Source organism: Chionomys nivalis, chromosome 10 (genome assembly GCF_950005125.1).
Source record: "Chionomys nivalis chromosome 10, mChiNiv1.1, whole genome shotgun sequence".
NCBI classification, from domain to species: Eukaryota; Metazoa; Chordata; class Mammalia; order Rodentia; family Cricetidae; genus Chionomys; species Chionomys nivalis.
In genome coordinates this window covers 77,093,219-77,103,645 of record NC_080095.1, presented here as the reverse complement: position 1 = coordinate 77,103,645, position 10,427 = coordinate 77,093,219, and the positions used below count along the sequence as shown (strand labels likewise).

General features: G+C 36.3%; 1 non-coding gene across 1 annotated transcript; it reads left to right on the top strand.

The window, feature by feature from the left end:
• Positions 1 to 3,374: 3,374 nt before the first annotated feature.
• On the top strand, positions 3,375 to 3,504 carry LOC130883226 (small nucleolar RNA SNORA15). The gene has a single exon (XR_009057922.1). It is a non-coding gene; the product is annotated as a small nucleolar RNA SNORA15 (small nucleolar RNA).
• The last annotated feature ends 6,923 nt before the right edge of the window (positions 3,505 to 10,427 follow it).

Sequence of the window (10,427 nt, the reverse complement as noted above, 5' to 3'; positions counted from 1 at the left end):
TATCTAGTCTCATAAGAATAAAAATACTCCATGAACATTTTTGGATTAAATATCTCTTCTTTGAGAAACATTTCTGAGGAACTCTACAGAAAGTAGCAGTTATGACAAACACAACTTTAAATTTTACCAGTCATAACACTGGGATACATTGAAAGTTTTGATTTGCAAACATTCTTTTGAAAATCCTGTATAACATACCTCATTCTCTCTTGTCATAGTGATTTGAGCTATCGCTTAGGGTTCAAAGAAAAGCAATTAATGCATGTTCCTTGATAGTATGGATTTACACATGCAGTGGTGTTATCCAATCTGTCACAAGTGTCTACATTGCCTCGAGAAGCACACCGAATGACTCAGAAGAGAGCTAAAGTAGAGATTACACATTTCACTGAGTACACGTAGACTCTGTAGGCTGAAAATACGAGGGTCAAAGTAAGTGAAAAGTATGTACTTCATATTTTAATGAGTATGTGACTCACAAGAGATCACATTAAAAGCAGACAGTGGCAAAGCCTGATTCTATCATATCTACGTGAACATGCCAAACAGGTAATCAGTGGGTAGCACTTAGGCAAGTGATTGACTCACATACAGCCAGGACCTGAAGAATCATAATCCAGGCCATTTGATCAATCACTCAATATTTATAGCCAATAATCTGGACCCAGTGCAGTGTGAGGATTCTGAATAACAGCCATGGAAGACCTGTACCATATTTTGCTTAGGTTTGCTATTACTACAAAGAGATTCTATAGGAAGTTTATATGCGGAGGGGCACTTAAAATTGCAGGGTGATGACTATGAGAACAACAGGTACGCAAAAAGGGAAAATGTAACTGTATCCCTATTTAATATTTAAACAAGAGGGGCCTCTATTTCCCAGCAGTATGTCTTCCTAACAGATATTAATTCGGAACACCTAAGTAACTGTCAATAGGAAAGAAAAATATACAATCATGTTTGTTTTTATTCCCATCCTCTTTGGCAGTAGAATCCATAGATTAGCAATATGTTGGTAGCCCTGATGCATATTCATGTGGCCTGAAAATAGCTAATATAATATCAAGCCTGACCACCCCACTCCCTGCTATCTTCAGTCAGAAGAAGCCTCGCTATCATGTCAACAGCGCATGGTATCATCCTGAGCTAACTGGGTCTGCAGGTCTACTTTGCTCTGTCACATGCCCCCAGCACCTGGCACAAACTCCAGGCTACTTATGCAGTAGGTTGAAACTTAGCAGCTTTCCTGCCTCACTAAGAAGCAACTAGAAGGATGTCAGAACCAATTAGAGAGAAAAGAGAATTTTATATTCCTTTAGAGGAATCAGACTCGTTGAAAGAATTGGATTCTGGACCACATCCTTCTCCTTCGATCCAACTCGTCTCAAAGTATCTTCCACTGTTTCAGATGCCTTTCCCTCTTCTATCCATTTGTGCTCAGCCAGTTCTCATTACCCATGTGCAGAGGGTTTGAAGAGTCCTCTAGCTGCCTGTTTTCTGTTACAACTTCAATCACAGGAACTCATTAGTCCTTGAGCACTGCATCAATTGTCTGTTTAACAGCTGTCTGCAGCTCTATTTGGTTGAAATCCATTGTGCAAACCAAATACAATCACAATTTTCAAACCGTTCATTAAATTAGCACTTATAATGTCCCAAACAATCCAGCATCAGTCCTGCTTATATTTTCCAGACTTTCTAACCACTTACCTATAACTTAAACCCTTCTTACATTATGTTTTTTTCTTGAAGTGTTCCTTAGACACTGCAATCATGTTTGGTTTCTCCAAGAATAGTTATTTTGAACATTTATTCATAAACTACCTGTGTTGTTTCTCTTGCTGCTACTTGCTTTTTGTGTTGCTTTTATTACAAATAGGATTCTGGGTTCCAGAAGGTTTTGGAAGGGTAGTCATTGAAGTCAATGTGAATTTGACTTCAATTCAGTAACTATCATCTGTCCCTATGAATGAAAATACTTAACTATTAGGATTCATGCCAGAGTTCACAAATAAACATACTTGACTAAGAGCAGATATTGAAATAGGGGTTTTGTTTTCTCAGAAAATTTCTAACTTTGATAATTACTTCATATTAAGGTTTTTGGAAGGTAAGATAAATACATGCCATAGTATACAAAAGAGTGTTCTAAGAAACATAGATACATGAAAACATTTTCTTCGCATGATCTAATTGACCCATGCTCAACAAATGTTAACACGTGATGAAGAACTGATCTATTATATTTATATCATGCTCTGTGCCTTTGAAACTTGATATAATTACTCATTGTTCAATCATGGACTATAGAATGCTATTTAAATTATTAACTAGAACCATAAAATTTAAAAGTTGCCCTTCCAGAAGACCAGGAGTTCTGTTCCCAGACCTAAATTGGGTGGTTAAAACTACCTGGAATTTCGGCTCCAAGATGTCCAAAGTCCTCTTCTGGCTTCCTTATGGACTCACACACAGGTAGTGTACACACACACACCACACATACACACACACATACACGCATATTCACAGATAATATTACAAATTTTAAAATATTAAAAAACTAAACAAACAAATCACTTTGCCGTTGTAGAATATGAAAATAATATTTCAACAAAACTGTAAGCATAAATACTCTAACTTTAGAGACAAATAAAATTTATTACCCCTACTACAAAATTTTAAGTATGCAAATATCATATGGTTTCATTTAATGAGTGAATGTGAATGACTAATATTCTATTTATTCCTATGAATCTCTGGTTAAAGCTCTTTTTCTAATCATCACTGACAGATTAATAAACTCCACCTAAAGTAATCATTACTTCTTAGTGAAAATATTCTAAAAGTACTCACTAACCAATCATATTGAAGTATGTTTGTATAGAAATACAAAACTTGTTCCTGGATTCTATTCTCCACATCACTTTCCAGGCCTATGTCATGCCAGCTTGTCCCTGACCCCACTACTGGGCCCTGACCCTAACCTCAATGGTCTTCAACCACTCAGGAGCATGCTACACTTCCAAAACCCGTGCAAGCTGCATCAGTGAAGAGGCACAAGTCACATGGGCTTGTTCAGACTTCAGGTGCTCAGGTGCAAGTCACACTAGTCATAACCGATACAGTCCACACCATTCAGAACAACAGAGACTCTGGGAAACTGGACAGAGGGTTGTGCAGTTACAAGCATTGGCTGTTCTTCCAGAGGACCCAGACTCAATTTCCAGCACCCACACGGCAACTCACTACTGTCTGTAATCTTGTTCCAGGACATCTGACATCCTCGTACAGATATACATGCAAGCAAAACAGCAATGTACATAAAATACAAATAAATGACTTATAGAAACATGACTAAAAAAGGAAAAAGAAAGGCATGGCTGAATACTGTGTTCTTTAGTCAGTAATTTACACAGCCAGACACCATGCAAAAGTAACGTCTTCCTTTAAAATGATGGGTATGCTGTTTTTTATGGTATATTATTATTAAAAGTGAGTACAAGTAAGTGATTTTTAAAAAAAGGAAAAAGAAGAGAAACTCCTGCTGAAACAAAGACCAAACTGAACCAACTCCTAACCTAAATAATGACTCCCAACTAGACCAGAGGTCATGCCAACTGCCAGAAATCCAGACAGCAAAGACTTAAAAACCAAAGAAAAAGCATGAAACAAAGAACAAAACAAGCATCCCATAAAGACAAACTCAGAAATCAGTACCTTAACCAAATCATCCCAATCCCAAGTGCCTAAACACGAGTATAAGAATTCAATCAACAACAGACAGGGCAATTGGTACCACCAGAGCCTAGTTACCCTACAACAGCAAGACCTGAACATTCCAATGAAGCCAAAACACAAGAAAATGACCTTAAAATAACTCTATGAAAATGATCAGGCAGGCGGATCTCTGTGAGCTCAAGACCAGCCTGGTCTACAAGAGCTAGTTCCAGAACAGGCTCCAAAACCACAGAGAAATGAAACACACACAAAAAAAAATGATCAAAGTCCTTAAACAGGGAATAAAAATCTCCCATAAAGAAATCTAGGAAAAGACAACAAAAAGTTATAGGGAATCAATAAATCTTTAAAGAATGCCAAGAAGCAAAAAAGGGGAGTAAAAAGGAGGAGAAGAAGATGGAGGACGAGGAGGAGGAGAAAGAGGAGGAGGAGGAGGAGGAAGAGAAAGAAGAAGGAGGAGAATATTTATGACATAAAAAAAATGGAAATAGAACCAACAAAAAAAAACAGAAACCAGAAATTCAGGAAATGGAAAAATAGAAAACCTAGTAGGTAAGGAAATAGGAGCTACAGACACAAGCATCATCAACAGAATACAAGAGATGGAAGAGAGAATCTCAGGTGTTGAAGATACAATAGAAGAAACAGATTCATGGGTCAAAGAAAATGTCAAGTTTAAAATTCCCCTAACACAAAACATCCAGAAAATCTTGGATACTATGAAAAAGACCAAGGCTAACAATAATTGGAATAGAAGGAAAAGAATTTCAGAACAAAAACCCAGAAAATATATTTAACAAAATCATAGAAGAAATTTTCTCTAACCTAATGAAGGGCATGCCCATAAAGGCACAAGAACCTTTCAGAACACCAAATAGACTGGATCAGGAAAAAAAAAAAGCATCCTCCAATCATACAACAATCAAAACATTAAGCATGCAGAACAAAGACAGAATATTAAAAGGTGCAAGAGGAAAAGATCAGGTAACATATAAAGGCAGACCTATAAGAATTACATCTGAAGAGTTTCTCAGTGGAAACTCTACAAACCAGAAGGGCCTGGACAGATGTCTTGCAGATTCTAAGAGACCACATATTCCAGGCCAGACTAATATATCCAGCAAAATTTTCTATCACCATAGATGTAGAAAGTAAAATTGTTCATGACAAAGTCAAATGTCAACAATATACATGCACAAATCCATCCCTACAAAAAATACTAGAAGGAAAACTCTGATCCAAATAAGTTAACTAAACCTTTGAAAACTGAGATAATAGATTATCCCATATTGATAAAATGCAAAGAAGGAAAACACACACTACCACCACCAACACCAACAATCAGTAATTAGTGGTCATCAATATATCTCAATATCATTGGACTCAATTCATCAATAAAAAGATACAAGCTAACAGAATGGATACAAAAACAAAGTCAGTCATTCTGCTGCATACAAAAAAAAGCCCTCAACTTAAAGATAGACATTATAGCAGAATAAATGCTTGGAAAAAGACTTTCCAATAAAATGAACCTAGAAAGAAAGATGGTTTAGCTATCCTAATAACAAACAAAATAAACTTCAAAACAAAATTAATTGAAAGAGATGGAGACAGAAACTTCATAAAAAACCCACTAAGATGACATCTTAATTTTGATCAGGATGTGACCTGCCCCACTGAGAAAAGGTACCAAGCCATGTGGCTAACATAGATAAGGATAATGGGTTAATATAAGTTACAAGAACTAATAAGAAGCCTGAGCTAATGGATCAATCAGTTTTATAACTAATGGAGATCTCTGTGTAATTTTCTTTGGACTTGCTGGCTGTGGGGAACTGGGCAGGATAGAAATCCCAACAAGCAGGACCTCATGTTATATCAGATGATATAGAATTGACTTCATTATTCATGCAGGTTCAAGATATAATCAGGAACAGACTTTGTCCCATATACATAACACATATCCTGTTACATACAGGTCTGCCAGGTTCTCTAGGACAAGGTAATGCAGAAATTGATTGATTATTGATTGGAAATGTGCTGAAGGCCTCAGAATTTCATAAAATACATCATGTCAACAGCAAAGGTTTTTTTTTTAAAGGCTTTGCTATTACATGGCAAAAAGCTGAAATTATAAGGAAATGTTCTACTTGTTCTTTATATAACCAAACATTACTCAAAGGAATTAAATCTGGCAGATTGATGTGTTCCACTTTGCAGAATTTGGAAAGTTAAAATATGTACAGCACACCATTGACACCTATTCAGGTTTTCAATGGGCAACTGCCTTGAGCTCAGAAAAGGCTGATTTGGTAATCATGCATTTATTAGAAGTTAGGCCATCATGGGTATACCTGCACAAATAAAGACACACAATGGTCCAGCATATGTCTCTAAATACCATCAAAATTATAAAGATTTGTTTGGAAAAGGAGAAACTTCTTGATAAAGAGAATTAACAACTCATCCACAGAGGTGACAATCCTTCAGGTTGTAAGGAAATCTCATAAGGGCTGGGGCAGGGTTCTGTTCTTGTCTTTTCAGGAAAATGCATATCTTTGAAAAGTCAAGAGACCTTGAACATCTATATGCTTAAAGAAGAAAATAACTATCCAGAAAGAATCAACAAGCAAAGATAAATCTGACTTATGATATCAATATATTCTGCAGGATAAGATTTTATTGACATATATATAATTGTAGTCACCATTTATTAAAAATCAAAGCTGGTTTTGAAGTTGGACAGTGGCTATCTTTCTCTAAATGCAAGCATGTTGCTAAAAGAAAAATTCAGAGTTTCTGTCTCATATCAGGAACCGTCTCGTATGAGACAAAAGTTGGGGGCTTCTATTATCAAAACTCTGCTTTCAAAAAATTTTACTTCTTCCCATATTTATTACTGTTTCTATGGTATGTTTTGTTGAATGTATCTATATGAATAATGTTTAAGTTTTCTACAGTGAACAATAAATTTTCTTCAAGTAATCTTTGAAGTTTCCCGGAAGAAGATGGAGCCTCACAACAATGACTCCACCTTGGTGATATGATGTCATTATGCTGATAGTACCACTTTAAGATCAGTTTTCAGTTACAAACTGTTCAAGATGATTCCAGTTGGCTAGTTGAGATGGTGCACCTTCTTACACCATTCTGGTCAGAACTATAAGTCAGAAAGTACATTTTTTAAACTGCATATTTTTTGGTAACTTGTTAAATACCTATAAGAAATTAATATGAGCTATAATTTAAAATAAACATATTTAGAAATATTGGCAAGGCTGTTGAAAAGGCAGAAGAATTATACACTGCTAGTGTGTTTGTAAAATGGTTCATATACTTTAGAAAATCAAATAGGAAAGGCTTAGGTATCACTGGTTTGTTTAGCAGTTATATAAAAAAAATCTATTAACATTGTCTAAAGTGGCTACCAAAAATAAGTGAAATTTATATGCCCATGTAAAAATTTGAATGTGAATGTTTATATTATTTGTATTAGTAAATGAAGAAATTAGAAAACTAATTCACACAAAAAATAACAAGGTACTAATAAGAATGCCACTGTTTTCTCATGTGGATTAATTTACACGTCTCTAATGTTAAAACAATTAATTTCTATGTGCTTACTTAGTATATATATTTGATGAATGTGAGTTTTGAGAAACTTTAAGATACATATTCCAGGCATGTGCTTCTATGACCTGTTTCCCGAATGCTCACATAAAGTGTCACACAGTAACATGTTTGTGATCCCAGAGCTGGTAGATAGATCTCTGGAGCTCAATGTCAGCCAGTCTAGCAGCACTGATGGGCTTCTGTGAGAGATCTTGTATCTGAGAAGAAAATAGAGGAAGACACAAAACGCTGACTTCTGTAACACACAGACACACACACACACATCTGTGCATGAATGTGCATACACACAAATACATATAGACATCACAAGTACAGAGACACACATATCCATAAAACTTTCTACCTACAGCTACATATTTATGAAAGTGAAGGCAAAAAATGAACTGATTGTCTTTGGAATGCTTGGGTATGGCAATGTGGAAGGAGTGCCACACTTGTGTATTGTATATTGTGAGAGAGTCATGCTTGTATACAGTGGTATGGATAAGATGTCCTGTTTATGTAGAGCATGAGTAAAATGGCATGCTTGTGTATGATAGTGTAGTAGAAGTGCCACGCTTGTCTTAAACATGCATCAACATTTTCAACAATTATAATTTGCCGACATCAATATAACTTTGGGTACAGAAGGAGACAAAGATGAAAAGAGCAGATGATAAATCAAGTGCTTCACATCATGCTGTCCCAAGTGTGAGCCTTCCCAAGCTCACCGGTTAAGAGAGAAGAAAGGACACAGGCCCTCCCCTGTCTGTTTGCAGCCACTCTACGGGATGCCCCACTCAGACTGTTACATCTGGCACCTCCCTTATTATATTCACTGGTTCTTTATGTCTGGTATGTGATCTTTTCCTCAGACCTCCTCATGACTCCTAGTTTAGACAATTTCTTTATTAATTATGCCAAATTGAGCTCAGCCATGGGAGCTGTCCTGAATAATTCAGATGACTTTACAATAATTTGGGAGCTAAAAGGTCAGAATAAAATCAAGTGTATGTTTTAGATGTTTTTTTTTCCAAAATTGCTAATGCTCAATACATTCAGTTGATCTCACTTAGTATTTTTAACAAACTGAAGTCCAACCTACTGAAAATGTGTTACTCAATACTTTAAGTCATAAATCTCACTTCTTGATAAAGTACTCAGCTCCTCCTAGTGGATGCTAAGGTTTCATTAATGGTGTCAATATTTTCATGATTAAATAATGGATTATTATTGCTGATTTTAAGTATGTGTTGAAAATACATAAACACAAAGTATGTAATGTCTACAGTGTTGAAATCACATTATGGCAATGTTAATTATTATATTTAAAATAAAACCACTTGATGTTAATTGCCATTTCATTATTCCAATATTGTTAAATATATTTTAAAAACCACAGATTTTTAACCAATGAGGTATGCATAGATTTCTCATCCACTCTGTTACATCTTAAACCCCCATCAATGAAATTTAAAGGCATAACAGAAAGAGAAATTGAGAAAACAATAGGAAACTCTCAACTTTACAAGGGTGGAACAAAAAGGATAAATGTCTTAGGGTTTCTAGTGCTGTGAAGAGACACCATGACACAGCAGCTCTTATAAAGGAAAACACTTAATTAAGGTAGGGGCTTACAGTTTCAGAAGTTTAGTCCATTATCATTGTGGTAGGAGCATGGCAGTGTGCAGGCAGGCATGTTTCTGGAGAAAGGGCTGCTACACGTTAATATTCATGCAGTAGGAAGTAGATTAACACACTGAAAGATGTCTTGAGCATAAATGAGACCTCAAAGCCCACCTCCACGTGACATACTTCCTCCAACAAGACCACATCTATTCCAACAAGGCCAGACCTCCTAATAGTGCCAGTCCCTTTAAGATTCTAGGGACAATTACATTTAAACTACCATAATGAATTTACTAATTATATTGATACACAGAAATAACATACAGTCTATGGCTTGAATAAAATACAGTGGATCACCAGTACTAATGAGCTCTTTTCCAAAAGCTAAGACTAAATTCTACTGAAGGAATTAGTGCCTAGGAAACACTGACATATTTGGTAGAGAGACTCTGCCTCAGACCAGGGAAGAACCTGCAAGGCAATTTTCCCAAGGAACACATGGTACAATGTAAATGTAGGCAAATATTAAAAAGTATTAATATTCATAACATTTTTAAATTTTTTAAAAGTGACAATATCATTGGCTTTCCCCTTGATCATGCGTATGTGTAAACTGATAAAAGTCAAGTATATGTACCATAAACCCTGCCAGATCTACAGCCAGCAGAACCACGAGGTGTCTACGCTGGCATTGCAATGCTTCTAGCAAGAAACATCTGGATTACACAGCCATGTCCTCAAGTTTTTTAAACTGCCAATTAGAAATATTAGGTCTCAGTATCGACATGTGTTTGAAGGATATTTCTGTTAGGTACAACAAAGCCTCCCAGATTCCGTACATTGTTGGTTCTGTTTGGGTCCTGTGCATGCAAACAAATCCATTAGCTGAAGATACCGCTGGTGCTCTTCCTCTCGCATCAGCAGGATGACCATAAATGGTCTTGTAAGCATGGCATTGTTACAGAGAGAGGGCCTGCTTTTTACCCTGGCCACCTGGTTAGCTTAGCCCTGAAATAACTACACAGAAATTGAATTAATTAAAACACTGCTTGGCCCATTTGCTCTAGTCTCTTATTGGCTAACTCTCGCATTTTGATTTAACCCATTTCTATTAATCTGTATATCGCCACATGGCAGTGACTTACCGGGAAAGATTCTAATCAGCATCCTTCTCAAGCAGAAGATCCATGGCTTCTCTCTCACTCCACTTTCTTCCTCCCAGCATTCAGTTCTGTTTTCCCCACCTACCTAAGTTCTGCCCTATCTTTATTCATTAACCAATGAAAGCAACACACAAACAGAAGGAATTCCTACAATATGGCATCATGAGTGACTTAATAAATTTCATCCTTAAAAAATTTCTTTTAGTGGGAGAATTTTCCCTGACCCCCACCAACTGCAACGCTAGGAAGAGCAGGCCCTGTACCTTGCCAGGACAGCACCATAGA